Source organism: Lissotriton vulgaris, chromosome 1_2 (assembly GCF_964263255.1).
Source record: "Lissotriton vulgaris chromosome 1_2, aLisVul1.2, whole genome shotgun sequence".
Lineage (NCBI taxonomy): Eukaryota > Metazoa > Chordata > Amphibia > Caudata > Salamandridae > Lissotriton > Lissotriton vulgaris.
Window position 1 is genome coordinate 15,349,408 of NC_141686.1, and position 19,980 is coordinate 15,369,387.

The window sequence follows — 19,980 nt, forward strand, 5'->3', positions numbered from 1 at the left end:
GGGCTTGATAAACCGGGAACACACATTGTGGATTACCTGCAATTACTAACCTCTCTCAACAAATTTCATCAACCACCCATTTGGACGGATAAACACTGAATTTGGTTTTCACATGGCACATACTCATTTCAAAACCAAGGTTAAACCCTACTCCCAGATCGACTTCTCTAAACAATTAATACAAAAACTGAATGCAACAACACAAATAAGCCTTTATTCAGACCAAACAAACTCCATAGCGACAAAAGAAAAGTTGGTACAAATAGGTTCTACAAAGCCTTCATCTCTTTCAAAGAACAATCCCCAGTAAAAAGAAAAACAACAATCCAGAGGTTTTCCTAGAGACCTTCCATATGCATAGAAAGATCTCAATAATTCATGATGTAATGGCTCCTCGTCAACTTTAATTCAAACATAAGATCAACTGAAATAATAACCAGTAAGTGTCTCAAATCAAAACTGGTAGACATGCAAGGAAGGTCACAAAATAGAAATACATCGGAGTAAACATAAGTGGCAACTGAGAGGTAAGTAAGTAAAGCTCACAACAGAATGCCATAGAGCAATTCAAAAAGCAAAGAAGGTTAATTTTGCAACCAGACTACTTAGGGACCAAACCAAATTATTCATGAGTTCCTAGAAGCGATGCAGTTGTTGGTGGTAAAAATGTCCCTTCGGTTTCCAACCAATATTTTCCAAACCAGATGTCCTTGCTATGTTACAAGAACTTAGTATAATGCAGAGGACTCACTTCCGAAGGGGCATCTCAGTGCTCCACAGAATCAAGACAAGACAATAAATCAAAATAGCCAAGTCTTCAGAAGTTTTTTTAACCTACCAAAATCTGTACATGAGTAAATGTGGAGGGCTAGCTTGTTCCAGTGGCGGGGGCAAGGTAGGAAAAAGACTGTCTGCCATCTCTCAAAGTATGGATACGGCGGAACATAACAGAACTTTACCATTGGATCTGAAGTTTCTGCTAGGGCAGTACAGATTAAGCTTTGCAAATTGGTAAGCCGGGCCCTTGCCTGCCAAGGATTTGTAGTTGAGACAAAGAAGCTTGAACAAAAACCACTTTCCGACAGGTAGCCAGTGGAAAGCTCTTAACGTGGGAGCCAGTAGCAAGCTTACAGACCAGGCATGCTGCCGTGTTTTGGACTACCTCCAGTTTGGAAATAAAAGAGTTTTATTAGTCACTACCAGTAATGCGTTCCCATAGTCAAGACGACTCATAGTAAGGGCTTGCATCTAAGTTTACCTTGACCTCAACAGAAGCCACTGGAACACTTTTTAAGCAGGAGAATATTACCTCAGATGGACATAAGCTGCTCATTCATGGAAAGATTCTCATGGACCATAAAGCCAAGATTATTAACTGCCCTCATAGGGCAAGGAGCTGAACCCAACTCAGAAGGCCACCAGTCATCGAATCAATAGGCCTGTGCCTTACCAAACAGCAGAATCTCATTCTTGTCTCCAGTGTAAGAAGTAAGCAAATGGAGAGTCATCCAGGCAGCTATCAACCTCATGCAGTCAATAAATCAGATAATTTTTAAAAATATATTTTTATTATTTTTGTTACTTCATCAAAAACCTTAAACAATTACATATCGTGGCAGTTTTAAATATGTGTTATTCCTTGCTGGTACAAGTACCCAGTTTCTCTGGCATAGACATAATGAATTCATTGCATATATCCCATCAACACTTTCCCCTGCAGTCTGCTTTATTCCCCTGTCTATTAGCCGATTTATCCCCGACCTCTTGTATCATTCTTCATCGTTCTCCTCGTCAGAGCTGTCAGTATCATCTTCAGGCAGTGGATCGCACAATCCCCCCCTAAAGACATTCCATGTATCCCAGACCTTATTCCTTTTACGTGGACTGGCCCTAGCCTTGTAGACCCCGCGCTCAGTTACCATTAGCATATCCATATTTCTACACCATTGTGCCAGCGTGGGTAGATCTGCTGCACCCCATTTCTGTGCAACATCTCTCTTAGCAACCATAATGCCCAGTGTACCCCACGTTTGACCATATGTTCAGGATACATTTTCGTGGTTCAGGTATTATTGAGGTCTTTAGTGTTTGTGAGATGGTGCGCATAATCTGTTTCCAATAGCCTGTGAGAAGCGGGCAAGCCCATATGGTATGTAGGAAAGTGCCCTCCTCCCCACATCCGCGCAGGCAGTAGGGATGCTGCGCTCGTTGCAGCTTGTGTAGTGTGGTTCTGGTGTAATATATCCTATGGAGGATTTTGAGCTGTACTAATCTGAACTTTGCCGATATTCCCACTTCCCTCGGGGACGCCAGCGCCTCATTCCACTCAGATTCATCCATATCACCCACTTTGTCTGACCATTTCTCTCGCAGTTTCAGTGTAGGGTCTGGTAAGTTGTTTATTAATTTCCGATAGGTGAGGGACGTTGCGCTGCGCTGCATGCAATCTGTGAGCAGTCGATCCTCCAGCGGTGAGGCCTCAGGAACTTCGGTGTCTGTCGGGATTGCTGTTAACAAGGCGTGTCTGACCTGTACATATCTATAAGTCTCGTTTGGTCCTAGGTCATATTGTATCTGCAGTTGCGTAAATGGGATCACTGTCCCCTTGTCCCACAAGTCGCCCACCGTAGATATTCCGATATTGTCCCATTGTGTAAAGCCCTTACTACGTCTCAACTGTCGCAGTGCTTTGGAGTCGCATAGCAGGGTGAGTTTAGTAATTACTCCCCTCCATCCCAATTTTGCCTGTGCTGCGTACCATATTTTCGTGGAATGCCGTGTGGGTCCTATGAGCTTCTTCACCAAGCCCTTGTGGTAGAGCACCGCCAGTAAGTTGTTCGCGCCCATCTGTGCTCTATCAGCTTTGTAGGCTGGATCGTCTTGGGGTGCATGGATCCAATGGTTAATGGTTTTAAGTTATGTGGCCCAGTAATACATTTGCAAATTCGGCAGTGCAATCCCACCCTCATACCAGCTTCTGTTCAGTTTAACATGAGCGATCCGTGCCGGGCGGTTACCCCACAGTAGGTTGGAGACCAGTGCCGTCACCTGTTGAAAGTAGCGCTTCGGTACCGGATATGGTGTGTTGTCAAGTGCATAGAGAAATCTTGGCAGCGCCATCATTTTGTACAGCGCTGCTCTGCCCAGTAATGTCAGGGGCAGATTTGCCCAGTGTTTTACATCCCGTCTCAGTCGTTCTAGTAGTGGTTTCAAATTTTTATCATAGAACTCTTCTGGGTTCTGCGTTATATGTATGCCAAGGTACTTAAAAGGAGTTTGTCGCTAATCGCAATGGGCAGTCAGCGGCAAGGGAGGGCTCCGGTGCCTGCAGGACGTATATTATCGACTACGTTCAATTTATTGTGTAACCCGATGTTACCCCGTGAGCATCACACAGTGTAAGAAGCTCTGGTATGTTACGTTCCGGGTCCATCAAATATACCAACATGTCGTCAGCATAGAGCGAGAGACGGTCTTCCCATCTCTCCCTCCAGCTGATTCCCTGCAACAGCGGGGTAGTCCTGGGTCGCTAGTGGTTCCATTACTATCACGAACAGTAATGGCAACAGCGGACATCCCTGACGTGTCCCGCTCGCCAGTTGTATCGTACATGAGATGTGTCCGTTAGTCGCGATATGGGCAACCGGGTTAGTGTACAGAAGCTGTATCCACGCTATGAATCTAGGGCCGAACCCCATATGTGCTAGTACTGCGAAAAGATACTCCCATTCTACCATGTCAAATGCCATTTTTGCATCTAGTGACAGTATCACTGCAGGGCACGGTAGCTGTTGTGCCCGTGCCAGTACTCCATGTACGCGTCTAAGGTTCAGGGCAGTGAAACTATTTGGCATGAAGCCTGATTGATCCGGGTGGATCAGCTGTGGGAGGTGAGACATTAATCTAGTAGCCAGCAGTTTTGCCAAGATTTTCGCTTCAGCGTTTATGAGAGATAACGGTCCGCTGGTGGTTTTCCAGGTTTTGGAATTGCCACAATTGTCTACGTGCGCTGGTCTAATGGGAGTTCTGCGTTTGCCAAACTATCAGCATACATTGCTAGGAGCGGTGCACTTAGTGTGTCTGACATTAGTTTATACCACTTTATTGGGATTCCGTTGGGGCCCAGTGCTTTCCCGAACTGTCCCGCATGTATAGCTAATTGGATTTCGTCAGCTGTGAAGTCTGCCTCCAGTTGCCCTGCTGCTTCCGGCGTAAGTGTCTAGGTAGCTATAAGGCTGAGGGAAGCTATCGCTGCCTCTCTTGTCACTTCCCAGTCTGGGATATAGCTAGTGTGTGGACTATGTCCTCAGGGTGCGTCTGGAGTGTGCCATCCTCTGCATATAGCTGCTGTATTCCTTTGGTGCCTCCCCGTTTCTTGTCCAGCCAGGCCAGCATTTTCCCCGCCTTGTCTCCTACATCATATATCCTATGTGTAGTTGCAGTAATATCGTCTGCAGTCTTTAGCTTTAGGTGGTCTCTATGCCGCTGTTGACATAAGTGTAAGGCATGTAATGTATCTGGTGTGTGGTCCGACATGTGCGTCGTGTTTGCTATGTGTAGTGCAAGTTCTAATTCTGACAGTTCTTGATGCCGTGATGGATGCTATCGCCTGACCTCGTAGGACCGTTTTGTACGCCTCCCAGAGGATCGATGGAGTTGTCACTGATGCCGTATTTTCATCAAAATAATGTTTTGTTGTTTTCTTAAGTTCCTTCTTAATGGTTGGGATTTTAAGATAACCAGAGTAGATAGGGTATATTCTTTACCGAGACTTCTCCTGACAGGAGAGAGTCAGTAACACTGGGGAGTGACCTGATATCTCCCTAGGTTGAATGTCAGTACTGTCTATGCTTAGTGTCCCTGAAGTAAGCAACAGGAAGTAGTCTATTCGCGATAAGCTATTGTGGATCAGGGAATGAAAAGTGTATTGCTGCTCGGTGGGGTGCATAAGTCTCCATACGTCTGTCAGTCCGATCGCCACTATGAAGCTCTGGAGCCGTGAGGGTCTGGGTGTCTGGAGTCGCACCGGGAATCTATCTAAAGTGTCATCTATTCTTGTGTTAAAATCTCCCCCTATAATGAGTTCCCCTGCTGGTAGATCTAAGAGAAATTCGCCCAGTGCCGGTAGAGCAATGGACTGGAGGTATGTAGACTTATACTATGTTTAGTAGCCTGCCTCCCCACTGTCCCTGGATAGCTGCGAATCGTCCCTGATCGTCCACCTTGGTGTGTAGGAGAATGAAGGGGGACGTCTTCTTCACTAGAATGCCCGTCCCTCACGGGCCTGATGTGAATTCGGAGTGTGCTACCATGTGGTATCCTCGCCTGTCTAACGCCTGGTATGCCCTTCCCGTGAGATGCGTCTCCTGTAACAGGATTATTGTAGGACCCTGTCGTTTAATAGCCTGTAGTACCAGTCCCCTCTTGATTTTGTCCCCTAATCCCATGATACTTGCTTTTTGGGGTTAAAGGTCCTGTGGAGGTAACGGCCCCCTCTGTCCTCCTTGGCCAAACCCGGTCCAGTGTCCCAGGGCATTCTTGAGGTCAGTGTTCATTGCATCTGTTGATCCTGTAGTCACTCTGCTCGCCGCCCACTGACCCTGATCCTGATTCTGATGAGCGGGTCTGATTCTCTTGTCTTGCAGCTTGCGGGCCGGTCTGGTCCCCCTGCTGCTGGCCGCAATGATTCTTGTTCGTGCGTCAAGGTACTTCTACCTGTCTCCACCCCTCCAGCTAGTCATGGGCCATTTCTGGTGTATCAAAGAACCATCACCAACATGCAGCAAGCAATTTTGGAGTCGCAAACGGTGCGAATCGCAAAATTCGGCCGTTTGCGATTCCAAAATCACTTTTTTGGAATGCATTAAACAATTGTGTAGAAATCGCAATTTTTTGCGATTTCTAAAAATTTGATTGCATTTAAGGAATCGCATTTTTGCGATTCCTTAAATGCAATGCATGGATGTTTTAAAAAATGCGAATTCGCAAATAGGGGGAGCAAATTAACACAAGGGTGAACCTCGTGTTAATTTGCGAAATCTTTCAAAAATGCACAAAAATGAATTTTTTAAAGTGTCATGGTACACACGCACATGTCCTTTGGACATGTGTGTGTGAAACTTGCACTTACAAAAACATTTCAAGGGTGCAGGGGGGGGTCCTTTGGACCCCCCCCTTCAGCACCCTTGAAATGCGTTAACAAATTGCGATTCGCAAAATGAAAATCGCAAAATGTTAATGCCTTCCCATTGATTCCTATGGGCCTTTTGGCCCATAGGAATCAATCGGAAGGTTTTCCTTAATTGCGATTCGCAAAATGTGAATCGCAATTAAGGAAAATTAAGAAATCTATAAAATATTTGCGAATTATTCATTCATTGCCGTTTGCCATTTCTAAATTGCGATCCCCTAATTTTCGCAATTTAGGAATCGCAAACGGGTGCAATGATGCATGCGGGTGCATGTCTTTTTGTCAGCCACCACTCTGAGTTTCGCCGGGAACAACATAGAATACTGAATTTCTCTTGCTCGCAGTGCTTTTTTGACCTCGAAGAAGCACTTTCGGCAACGGGAGACCTCAGCTGTGTAATCCGGAAAGAATGCAATAGTGGAGTTGTGTACTCTGATTGGTGGCGAGATTCTTGCCGCCTGGAGTATAGCATCCCTGTCTCTGAAGTTAAACAGCCGGCCAGGACCGGCCTTGGGACTGCTCCCGGCTTTGGTTTGCCACCGGGGACTCTGTGTGCTCTTTCCACAGAGAAGAAGTGGGCTAATCCCTTAGGCTGCAGTCTGGTCTTGATCAAGTCCTCCACATAGAGATCCATTGCTTGCGCGCCTTCAGATTCTGGAATACCCATGATCCTTACGTTGTTCCTTCTTGAGCGTCCTTCCTGATCATCCAGTCTCTCCTTAAGCAGTTTATTTTCGGTCTCCATTCGTGCCATCGCTGTTTGTAGTTCTGAAGTGTCTTCCACTAGCGATTTCGTGATCACCTCAACTTCTTTAATCCGCTCCGTCATTTTATGGAAATCCGCCCGTTGTAGGGAGGCATCGGGGGAGATCGTCCCTACCGTTGTCTGTACGTGCGACACTGCCTTCATTATATCCTCCAGTGTGACTTTTTTTTGTCCCTTCACCATCTGGCGTTTTCCCCGTAGGCGTACGCCCCTCTGTTAGTGGTGGGTTGCTTTTCTCGTAGGCATATTTGTCCAGTTTCGCCTGTGTCGTTTGGGTCCAGGGACCCCTGCTCGCCATAATGTTGTCTAATGAGCCTCGGGTAGCCGGTCCAACTTATTCGCGTTTGATCACTTGTCGAAGGATCTTACCGGCTGCAGTGGGATATCGGCAACCCAGCGCTACTCCGGGCTAGTATTCTCAACAGGACGACTGTGCTTGATGGGACGAAGAGATGGTTACATATCACACGCGGTGCGAATGAGCACATTACACCCTGAGGGAGGAAGGCTGAGTATACTGGACACTTGAAGGACTGGGTTCTTTGGACCCAGCGGTGCCAGGGCACAACACCTGAAACCTTCGTGGGTAACCTGCTCCGGCGTACAAATCACAGAGACACGGGACACTTCCTTCGGCGTCAAAGAGTCAAGGTTTATTTACTGCAGGGAACACAGAAGTCACAAGAAGTACATCGAGTGTAGTTCGGGGAGACTGCTTCAAATTGTATTTGTGGATCGCTCCTTTTATACAGTTTCTACCCATAGGATAACATGATACACAATAGTTTACAACCTGGTTCCCACAAGTCGCTCTCAGAGGGGTCGCTTAGATCACTTTGAAACACACAAGATCCGGAACATAAGTGCGGAAACATTTGGCGGTTCCCAACTGTAAAAACCCATCTTCCCACCATTAGCAAATTCCAATCAGCAGTAAAGTAGATCGAAATAGGAACGAAGACAGGTGCAGAGGAAGACGGAGACAGTGGGGAGATCGGAAAGGGTGTAAAAGGGGAGTGTCGAGAAGCACGAGATACAGGCATCAAAGGGACGTGCCTAATGAGATGCACAACTGAGACAATAAGCCCGTGCGGCAAGATGAGCCTCGAGCGGCGCCATCTGCCTTACAGTAGCATCCCCCTCGTCATAAAGACACTTTCAAAGAACATGTGTCTTCCGCAAATATCTTGGGAGTCCCAGGGTCGCGAAGCGGACAGCGTCCGTTCGCTGGCTACTTGAGGGCAAGAGACAAAATGGATGCCGTATCTAAGATGGAACCCGTGGGTACAGATGACAAACCCACATAACAAACGAACGGTTTAAGTTAGCACAGCGAAACTGCGCACACTTGCTAAACTCGTCATTTGCGGTTCATAGATACTAGACTCGACCATATTCGTGTGAGTCGAAAACACCACTTACAATTGTCACGGAACCTCAGACGCTCCTTTTGCCCTCATGTAGGCAAGCACTAGTCGGAATCATACTCGATATTCATCAGACCATCAAGATGTCGTTGTAGCATAGCTCTGTCCAACCGAGTCCCCTTGGTAACAGATGGTTGTCTCATACACGTTGTAGCACAGAGGCCACATAAGGCAGGACCACACTGCACACAAAGGCAACACGTGAACAGGAACACTACCACAACCCCGATGATCGTCAGAATCTTCCAACCCCAAGTCGACACCAGGCCCCAAAACCAACCAAGTAGCGTCCAATCCCCTACATCCACGTGTATGGATTCGGAGATCTTGTGCAACTTCGAGATGGCTTGATAGACAGTAGGAGCATTATCTGGAATGAAAATGCAACAGCTCGAATGGATCACTTTACATACCCCACCGCGATCTGCTAAGACAACATCTAAAACCATACGGTTTTGTAATGTCATAAGTCTCTCCGCCTGAAGTTCTGTGGTGATATTACCAAGGGCACTGGCAGTAATGTTAGCTGTCGATTCTACCACTCGAGTCAAATGTCTCAGGTTCCTACTATTAACCATAGGTCCCCAAAACGGGAGGAAACCCTTGAAAAAGTCTCCTGCCTCTTGACCGGCAGTATCCTCTTCACTAATTACGCCTCGTACAACTCTAGTCTTATGATAATCGGCATCTACAGTAAACGTCGGAGGCAACAGATTTGCAACAAAACATGAGCCCATGAAGTCTGCGGGCAACCATGTGTATGCACGATCATGACAGATGAAGTACGTACCCTTGGCAGCCAGAAGCACAGGGATCGGGGACATTGACAGAACGTAACTTTCAGTGCAAGCACTTACTCCAAGTGAGGCTTGCGAGCCACGACCCACAAGACAAAGATTACCAGTGTGGGGTACGACCCATATTGGAGACGAGCTTTTAAGCTGCTTTTCATTAGTGAACGTACTATATTCCCCTCTATTCGGTGCCCTATAGGCTTGTACCTCTGCCTTAGGGATGAGATAAGCATCATAGATCTCATCTTCCAAATCCTGTATTATCATCGATACCACCCACTGCCATGAGGTAGGACCCGGTTTGGGGGAACGTTCTGGAGAGGGGTGGAAACCTAGTGCGCTTCGAAGCATTGTTTGGTATGCTCGAGCTGACCCTTGGGAACTATACGGTAACACCAGATATGGAATTCCCTTACCCGTAGTATGTGGCATCAACCCACACACCCAACAATTAGTAGTGTTAACCACTAACTGATGCTGATGGAGGAGCTGGATAAAGGAATTGTTGCGGAATTCTACACGTCTAGCCTGTTCGTGTTCTGGTAACATATGAAAGGAGTGAGGAGAAGCAGTAGAAGTAATGTTAGGGTAAGGAGTAGGAGTAGGGGTAGGAAGTAAGAAGTAAGACATAGTGTAATACACCCCACCCGCCAAAAATGCGGAAGCAGTTAAAAACAATACAAACAATTGGGATACAAAACATTTCGTACGACTAAGTTTCTGCAGTTTGACTCTATACGCCTGCGTTCCTTCCAAATCGTTCAGCTTTGAAAATGCCATTTCCCTACGACCGTCCGCAACGTTTCTTGACGCACTTCGTTCTGTGCAGCAATAGTCAATTCCCAGGAGTTCCTAGGAACCGACGGCCTTTAACCTAGCGTCAAGACCTACTGTCCAGAAGGAAGTACGCGCGCGGCCCTACGGCCCTCAATACACAATATGTATTTTATTTAGCACAAATAGTTCAGCTGTGGAAGGAAAAAGATACAAGAAAAAAATCTTAATATATGTACAAAACAATTTTCAGTGATACGAATTGTTCACAGTTGATCAGGGGAAACGAAGATATTGCAGTTATCAGTTTCAGCAAAGCAAGAAAAAAATTTATTTGTCCTTAGTATGAGAACGCAAAGAATATCGATGTTTCCCGGGACGTGTCTGCTCGTCAAACAAAGGATCCGTTGAGGAGACAGCGTCCTGTTGATCAGTTTGTTGATTTGGTCTTGAGTCTTTTGCTGACAATGTTCCAACAATGGCTTTCTGCTGCACTGAGTGTTCACCAACAAGTTGTGCGTCACTGAAAGGTACAAACGCCGGCAATGTCGCTGCTTCTGTTGACGCAATGCCTTTCCTCACCCACGGGTCTGCCGGCAAAGGAATAGGGACTCGCTTACAATGGGTAGCATGTACCCAGTTCTTCCGTCCCTCAAGACGAACGGCAGTCCTCGTGGCCAAAAGCACCTGGTGAGGTCCAACAAAGCGGGGGTCCAGATTCTTCTTGCGCGAAAAATTTCGGGTGACAACCCAATCACCAGGCTGGAGCTGGTGGCCTGGACCCTCCGTCTGCGTCGGCAAGGCGTCGTAAACCTGTTGATGAATTAACCTCAGTTTAGCAGTCAAGTCATGTAAGTAGTCAATCAACATCGGGTACTCAAGATCAACGAATATACCTGGCCTAGGAACCCCCCACACATTCGCAGGACGGCCGAACACTATTTCATAGGGACTAAGCCCTATTCGGGAGTGTACAGTCGCCCTAGTTGACAGTAATGCTAGAGGCAAAGCGTCAGGCCACGAAAGTCCAGTCGTAGCCTGGATCTTCGCTAATTTTAGTTTAAGGGTGCCATTGTACCCTTCAACCAATCCAGCTGACTGGGGATGATTGGCGCTATGGAATTTCTGATTAATTCCAAGGCCCTTACACACACTCTTCATTACACTTCCAACAAACTCACTTCCGTTATCTGACCACACGACTCTAGGCATTCCATACCGAGGAAAGTATTCCTTCAGTAGGATTTTCGCAGTAGACAAAGCAGTATTATCTTTGAGGGGATAGGCCTCGATCCATCGGGAGAATGCGCAAACCACAACCAAAACGTATTTCAGGTTATTGCATCGCTCCATATGGATGAAGTCCAATTGGATCACCTCAAAGGGATACGAAGGAGGAGCAAAACTGCCAGGGGGAGTTGGGGTTCCTTTGCCAGGATTGTACATTATACACACCATACAATTCTTCACCAAACGTTCAGCACACTTAGTAATTCCATCATTCTTCCACACATCAGCCAACAACTTGCAAATACCTTTCGCGCTAATATGTGCTAACCCATGTGCCATTTGCACAACGGCCAGTACATACGCATCAGGCAACATCCATCTTTTCTGATCTGACAAATCAATCCAGCAACCATTCACATCCAACCTTCCCGTACTTTCTTTCCACTTCATCTTTTCAGTGTCGGTGGCCTCATTCTGAATTGCTTTCACACTCTCTATAGTATTCTCACACATACTTGATTCTGTAGGCCACCTAACCGAATTCGTCACATACATTCGAGTGCTAAGGTTCCGGGCAGTCTCCTTAGCAATCTCATCTGCAAACGCATTACCACGACCAACATCATCCGTCACTTTACGATGCGCACTACATTTAACAATTGCAACTTGAGCAGGCAAAGTCAATGCATCCAAAAGATCGTTCACAAGCTGGCCATGCTGTATTTTCGTGCCATGTGACGTCAAGAAACCACGTTCTCGCCACAATCGTCCGAAACTATGCGCTACACCGAAAGCATACTGACTATCGGTGTACACATTCACACGTTTACCTTTTGCTAATACACATGCTCTAGTAAGAGCGATCAGCTCTGCAGCTTGGGCAGAATTCTGATTCAATCTCGCAGTCTCAACAACAGTATTCAATGTCACCACAGCATAAGCAGTAGTCACATCACCATTCGGCAATTTAAAACATGACCCATCCACATACAGGATGCCATCCGGGTCTTCCAATGGGGTGTTTTTAAGGTCCACACGACCTTTTGTTTCCTCCTCTGTCCGCAAGTAACAGTCATGTTCTGTTACTGCATCTGACTCTGCACTAATTGGTAACAAAGTTGCCGGATTTAGGACATTACAACGTTTTATCTGAATGTGGCTTGCCAAGAGCGTCAATTCGTACCCAGATAACCTCGCACTCGTCAAGTGCTGAGTTTTCGTACGGTTCAAAAGAGTATCGACTGCATGCGGAACCATCACCGTAAGCATATTATCCATGACCAATCCTGCTGATTGTCGGATGGAGACCGCAGCTGCCGCAGTTGCTCTCAAACAACTCGGCAATGCTCTAGCTACTGGGTCTAAGGTCGAGGAAAAATATGCACATGGACGTTGCTTACCACCAAAAGGTTGCGTTAAGACGCTTAAAGCACAACCTTCCCTCTCGTGAACATATAACGTGAACGGTTTACTGTAATCAGGGGTACCTAACACAGGGGCCGAACACAATGAATCACGTAATTCAGAAAAACTTTTCTGACATTCTTCCGTCCATGGTAAAGGAGTCGAAACATCCTTGCACGTAAGAGCCACCAATGGTTTCGCTAGCAATGAAAAATTAGGAATCCACTGCCTGCAGTACGATGTGATACCTAGAAAGGCACGCACATCTCTTTGGGTTTGTGGCACAGCCATGCGCGCAATCGCTGCAATTCTCTCTGGGGTCAATCTCCTTCCCTCCTTTGACAATAAGTGACCTAGATAGGTTACTTCTTGACAACAATATTGGAGTTTAGAAGGTGACACCTTGTGATTTAACTCACAGAGATGTTGCAGCAACGACACTGTAGCAATTTTGCAAATGTCCTGAGTATCAGCAGCCACCAATAAGTCGTCGACGTATTGGATTAAAGCCGCACCAACCGGCAACCTAAACGCATCTAGTTGACCCTTCAAAGCTTGACTGTAAATCGATGGACTTTCACAGTAGCCCTGAGGAGCGCGTTTGAACCGGAAGCTACGTCCACCAAGAGAGAAACCGAAAAGGTCCCTGCTCTCTTCGGCAATCGGGATGCTGAAAAACGCATTTTTCAAATCAATCACCGAAAACCATGAAGCTGTAGCTGGAATCAGAGTCAGCAGCGCCGTAATGTCAGGCACAACAGGGAATTGAGGAACCACAATTTTATTTACCTCCCGTAAATCGATAACAAAACGATAAACAGGCGGTTTGGTAGGATCAGTACGTTTAAGAATGGGCAGTACAGGACTATTGCACACGTTTCCCCGAGTTTCTTCAATGACATCTTTCTCGATCAAATCATAGATGATCGCTAACAAAGCTCGTTCACCATCAAGGGAGATACGATATTGGGGAATACGTGGCAATCGCACATTCGATTTCAACTGAACAACATAAGGGGAGATATCAAGTAGGCCCACGTCATTTGGACCCGTCGCCCACAAAGATGCAGGAAGAGAACTCAATTCCGGTGGAAGCTTATCGAGGGACAAGTACATGGGAGAGACTACCCTCTCTCCTAACGTAAGCTTTATACCCGCAGGAGAACAATACAAAGTCGCATACAAGCGTTTAAGCAAATCCAGACCCAAAAGATTTTCGCCACAACCAGTAGACAAAATCAATGGAGCTTCGAGCTCACGTGGCCCAATTTGAAGGGGCAAAGGGCGCGAAACTGGATTGCTAACGGGGGCGCCAGAGAATCCAACGGACACATTTGTTAAGCCAGACAAAGGTGCGCCAGGGAGTTTCGAATGCATAATAGAACTTTTCGCTGCACCAGTGTCCAACAGAAAAGGCTCAACGACGCCCGATGTAGCAACTGCGACGTAAGGCCCTCTCTGATCAACCGGAACTGATACCACTCCCTCTCCTTGTCTTTGGCTGTCCTAGTAATTACTATCGTCAGTTCCCTGATCGACGTAATAATCGTCTACATTGTACTGCGCAGATCGTCCTTGCGATGATCCACGTTGATCGAAACAATTATTAGAATTTGACGAGTTATCAGAACAGTCGTTCTGAGCACCACGACCTCTACCACGTGATGCGTGCTGTGCACCACCACGACCTCCTCTAGACGAATTACCACCACTACGGTCATTTAAAGCAGGACAATTGAATTTAATGTGTCCCTCCTGTCTACAATAAGCACATTGATTGTACCCCAACGAAGACCTCTGAAAAGATGAATCATTACGCGGCTGCGATCGATTCGATTGCGACTGCGATCTATTCTGCTGAGGCGCATTCTGATTAGAACGCGGCGGATAGGCTTGTTGTAACAACACTTTAGTTTTCAGCTCTTTCGTCTTTTTATCGGCACGGTCATTTTCCTCTTTTTCTCTATTTTCGTAATATTGTGCCGTAGCCAATATCTGAGCTGAGGTAGAAACGGCCCATGAACTTTCTGAATTTTTCAATTTATGGCTCAAGTCGGGCAATAAGTTCGATACGAATTTATCCACAAACAACCTCTGTCCACCCTCAGTACCCATATCCTGCCCACTATGATCGACGAATGTTTCCTCGAACCTCGTAAAGAAGTCTGAAACACTCTCATCTTTCTTCTGCTTGCAGGCTGACAACTTGTCCCAATTTACCCTCATAGCTGGCATAAGCGTTTTCATTAATGTAATGATTCGCTGGGGAAGAAGTTCAATCAACTGATCGGGTTTAGTAGCAGCCACTTGTCCAGCGTCTGCCGCTGTAATGGCAGCCCAATCACCACCTAATTCATTCGCGTGATCTTGGTGACGAATCTTGGCCCATACCGGTTGCGGTACGACATTGCCAAACAACATGTCGATATCGGCCAGATTCATTATCGTAGCGTCTACGAGCTGCGATAATTCTTTGTAATACCCCGCAGGATTTTTGCGAGGATCAGGCAAAGTTTGTTTCACCTGAAGCACTTCCGATCGTTTCCAAGGGAGGTGTATCCACACTCTCTGGAAATGTGCTGGTATTGGAGCATTAGCATTAGTATTATCAGCGGGTACCCAAACTGGCGGAACTTCTCGCATAGGATATTGGCCAGACCCATCTCGTTGTTCAATGTCCTCAACGAACAATGCATGAGGAATAGGAGCGGGACGAAGAGATAGCAACCGTTCAATAGCACGTCGGACATTAGTGTCGACTATCAGTCCAGTTGCGAACTGAAGCCGGAGTTCAGACAGGGCGGTCAGCACCTCGTCAGGCGCATTGGCCGCTATCTGATCATGTAAGAACTTGCACATTTCATCAAACACATATCTCTGAGTAGGTATGTTGAATTGATCAAACGTTTCGAGGACAACACGAGGTGGATTTCTAACAGGGTTTATCATCCAACCCATCGCCATATTGTATAGCGCAACACGTTCTCTATTACCAGGAAGCTGGCTACGTCTCTGTGGACCATCAGAACCTGCAGACCCAAAAACAGGTCCGAGCGACTGAAAGAAGTTTGTCGCAAGGGGAGAATCACGATTACGAGTAGAGGGAGAAGAGTAAGACACAGGACTAACAAGAGAAGGAGTAGAGACGTTAGCAGCAACAGGGGTTAACAACACAGGAGCAGTAGCGTGAGCAGTAGCGGGAACAGGAGTATGTGGAAGCGGAGGAGCAGTAGGAATAGAAAGAGGCAAAGGAGCAGGAACAGTCGGAAGAGCAAGTGCAGGTTGAGGAACTGGTGGAACAGGTACGGCAGGGACCACAGGAGCTGCGGTACCCTGTACGTACGGAGGTGGCGACTTCATAAGATAGGACATTAAAGAATCCTCAACTGCCTCTTCCTTCTTATCCGACTCCGTAGACAAAACAGGATAGCATTTGTCTATGGACATACGCTGTAATCTCTCAAACACTTCCTTATCCTTATCCTCCTTATCACGCTGAAACTGCTCAGCTTTCTTCACTATAGTAGCGACAGTATCTCGCTGACTACGTTTATTTTGTCTGATCTCTTTCTGTCGGGCTTCTTTGCGCCAGAACCGAAAGGCATCAAACATGGCCGGCCTTGATTTACGTTCGAACAACCTTATTTCCAAATTATCTAAGATCGACGCTTCGAAGCTACCGTGAGGTGGCCAACGAAGATCGCCGTCTTTCTTTGTATATTTGATCCAATAATCATTAAAAGCAATCGGGCCTAGCCCATGTTTGCTATATAAGTCATATGTAGGAGTTCCAACCGGAGGTATCGGACACGAGTCCTCCAGCAGGGAATCCGCACCACAAGGTCTAAAGCAACTGAACAAAGTACTGCGACCAGGCATCTTGCACACTAGCCGAGTTTCACAAACTTCAAGGGTTACGGGATTTCGGGATTTACCAAGTCCCAGCAAAGAACTAAACCCTCGGTCTTTGGCGGCTGCAGTCGTCAAACAAATACAACAACAACAAAGTACGCTAGCAAAGTGTCACCGACAAAAACACTCACACAGCGTGTACAACAAAGACACCCGCTAAAGTGTCTACAACAAAAACACTCGCTAAAGTGTTTACAACAAAGACACTCGCTAAAGTGTCTACAACCAAGAACTCTGGGAGCGACCCACAAATACTTAACTCAAAGATCAATGGCGTCCTCAGGAAGGCCCGTCAATCGTCTCGCTATACCAAGGTCTACGCCAGGCGCCAAAACAGGTCTACAGTCAGGGCAGCAGTCCGTCGCAGCCGTTAGGAGGCGGGAATCTTCGCGGGAAAAGTCTTCGGGCCACTTATTTCGACAACAGGATCGATGAAGCGGGGTGCACCTTCCCTCGGAGATTTCACACGAAGTTCCTCACGATCGTCAGGCTTGGACCGGTACCACTGATGCAGCCCCACGTTGGGCGCCAACTGAAGGACTGGGTTCTTTGGACCCAGCGGTGCCAGGGCACAACACCTGAAACCTTCGTGGGTAACCTGCTCCGGCGTACAAATCACAGAGACACGGGACACTTCCTTCGGCGTCAAAGAGTCAAGGTTTATTTACTGCAGGGAACACAGAAGTCACAAGAAGTACATCGAGTGTAGTTCGGGGAGACTGCTTCAAATTGTATTTGTGGATCGCTCCTTTTATACAGTTTCTACCCATAGGATAACATGATACACAATAGTTTACAACCTGGTTCCCACAAGTCGCTCTCAGAGGGGTCGCTTAGATCACTTTGAAACACACAAGATCCGGAACATAAGTGCGGAAACATTTGGCGGTTCCCAACTGTAAAAACCCATCTTCCCACCATTAGCAAATTCCAATCAGCAGTAAAGTAGATCGAAATAGGAACGAAGACAGGTGCAGAGGAAGACGGAGACAGTGGGGAGATCGGAAAGGGTGTAAAAGGGGAGTGTCGAGAAGCACGAGATACAGGCATCAAAGGGACGTGCCTAATGAGATGCACAACTGAGACAATAAGCCCGTGCGGCAAGATGAGCCTCGAGCGGCGCCATCTGCCTTACAGTAGCATCCCCCTCGTCATAAAGACACTTTCAAAGAACATGTGTCTTCCGCAAATATCTTGGGAGTCCCAGGGTCGCGAAGCGGACAGCGTCCGTTCGCTGGCTACTTGAGGGCAAGAGACAAAATGGATGCCGTATCTAAGATGGAACCCGTGGGTACAGATGACAAACCCACATAACAAACGAACGGTTTAAGTTAGCACAGCGAAACTGCGCACACTTGCTAAACTCGTCATTTGCGGTTCATAGATACTAGACTCGACCATATTCGTGTGAGTCGAAAACACCACTTACAATTGTCACGGAACCTCACACTGAGATGGAACGGACGTGTTTAGGTAGGCTTATATCGATTATTCTGGAAGGAGAGTGATCATCACCATGGAGCAGAGACTGAATAGTTGGGAGATTATTGACACCTGGGTATGATGGGTGGGGGAGAGATAGTTGGGGAGGGAAGGGGTGGGTATGGGACATGTCCTGGCAATAACAGAGGACCCTGATATTGTGCATGTATCTGTATGTTAACAACCTGGTTACAGGGATTTAGCCCCTTGTATTTACGGACTGGGAGTAAATTGAAAAATCGTGATGTATTAAATGCTCACTGCCTAATAATGTACGCTTATGCTATGAATATACATTCACGAATACAGTTTTGAAAAAAAAAAAACATATCACACGCGGCTCCGCCTATCCGAGATCTCGGTGTCGCCGTCCATGCGATCGTCAGAGTATCAATGTCGTCCCGGCGTGTCGTCTGGATTATTCTTTTATGGCCGCTCCGCGCGGGTAACAGTTCAGTTTGGCCGAGTTCTTGTTGGTGCCAGTGGGGTAGAATACCCAAAAAGGAGTTGTGTGCACGTAGTCTCTGCCCCCTCTGGCTCTCTCAGATATGTAGGTTGGCGCTCGGAAGTGGAGGTCTTTTTCACAGTAGTCCGTCCGTGGGTCAGGGCTGTTTAGTCCCTCCGGCGCTTTGGAGATCAGTTCAAGTGTCCCCACTGTTATTAGCCTTACTGCGGTCCTCCGCTCCTCACCAGGAGCAAGTCCTATGTGGCGTCTTCAATCCTCAGCCACGTGAAGATGGTCCCGCATATGCTTCGCGGTGTGGAGCGGTGCAGCGCCGCCGGTGCTGGTAGCTGTGCGCACCTTCCGCCCAGTTTCAGGTCGTCACTCGCACTCCATAGGGCGACCACGGGGAGGGGGAGGGGGGGACTGAATAAATCAGATTTTTTTGCATTTTCCGGGTCTTGCCCAAAAGAGATTTTTAATAGGGTATCATCTGCATAGGACATTATCTCAAAGCTACAGAATTTACCAATCTGACCAAGGGGGCCACATAGATTTTAGATTTAAAAAAAAGTAGGGCTCAGGGAAGGAGCCCTGAGAGACCTCCTTGTTCAAGTACATGTTCCGTGATTTAAAACGATCAAGTAAGATCCTCAGGGTCCTCTTTGCCAAAAAAGCTTTGAACCAGTCCAAGGCTTTACCAGAAATACCTACCTCATAAAGTCTTCGAACCAGGATGGAATGGGAGACATTATCAAAAGCAGCTGACAAATCGAGTAGAACCAGCGTCTAATAAAAGACTGATGGAATTAGCTACTGCTACCAATGCGGTTTCTGTGTTGTGGCAAGCTCTAAAGCCAGACTGACTGGGGTCCAGTAAGCAGTGGTCCTCCAGGTGAGTAGAGAGCTGTTTATTAACAAAATCCTACAAAACCTTTCCAAGAAGGAAAAAGAGCGAAATACCCTGACAATTGGCAAGTCTGTTAGGGTCAACATTGGCATGTCCTTCTTGAAGACCAAGATGTTCAAAATGCCGACTGCACCGCAACACTAATCCTTTTTAAACTGTCTGTAGCTTAAGACATTGTGGACCAAAAAAATGCTTGTGGAGGAACTAGAGAAATGGGTCCCGGATCCTCAGATTGGTTTTCTAAAGGTATTACTCCTTCTCAAATCAGAGCCAGCAACTGGTAGTTGGTTCATCGTAGTCGCTGGAAGACCATTGCATGCCAAATCCTACAGGGATCCCCTCCATCTGCAATATTGTTCAACATATGTATGAGACTACAGGCTCAACTGATTTAGAAATATCAATTAATTTAAAAAAAAGGCAGATTATGTGAAAATTCAGGTTAACAGTGACAACAGAAGAGGAAGCGATTAGAAATGAAGAAGTGAGGGGGATACGTAAGCGCCACATATCCATGGAATGGGCTCTACTCCTGCACCAATTCAAACAACAGACGGCACACAGTGAACTGCCCACTGCACCCCAGGCCCCAACAGCTCAAGCGATCGGGAACTCGCCTGCAGAATAAGACTCAAGGCCCCAACCAATC

At 46.8% G+C, this 19,980-nt stretch overlaps 1 protein-coding gene and 1 long non-coding RNA gene across 2 annotated transcripts in view; one reads left to right on the forward strand and one right to left on the reverse strand.

The window, feature by feature from the left end:
* The window catches only part of KIAA0930 (KIAA0930 ortholog), a 615,380-nt gene that overhangs the window by 531,663 nt on the left and 63,737 nt on the right, over positions 1-19,980 (reverse strand). The gene's annotated exons all lie outside the window — the stretch shown is intronic.
* LOC147733846 (uncharacterized) lies at positions 1,581-5,861 on the forward strand. Its single transcript, XR_015307592.1, has 3 exons — positions 1,581-2,545; positions 3,915-4,149; positions 5,129-5,861. It is a non-coding gene; the product is annotated as an uncharacterized LOC147733846 (long non-coding RNA).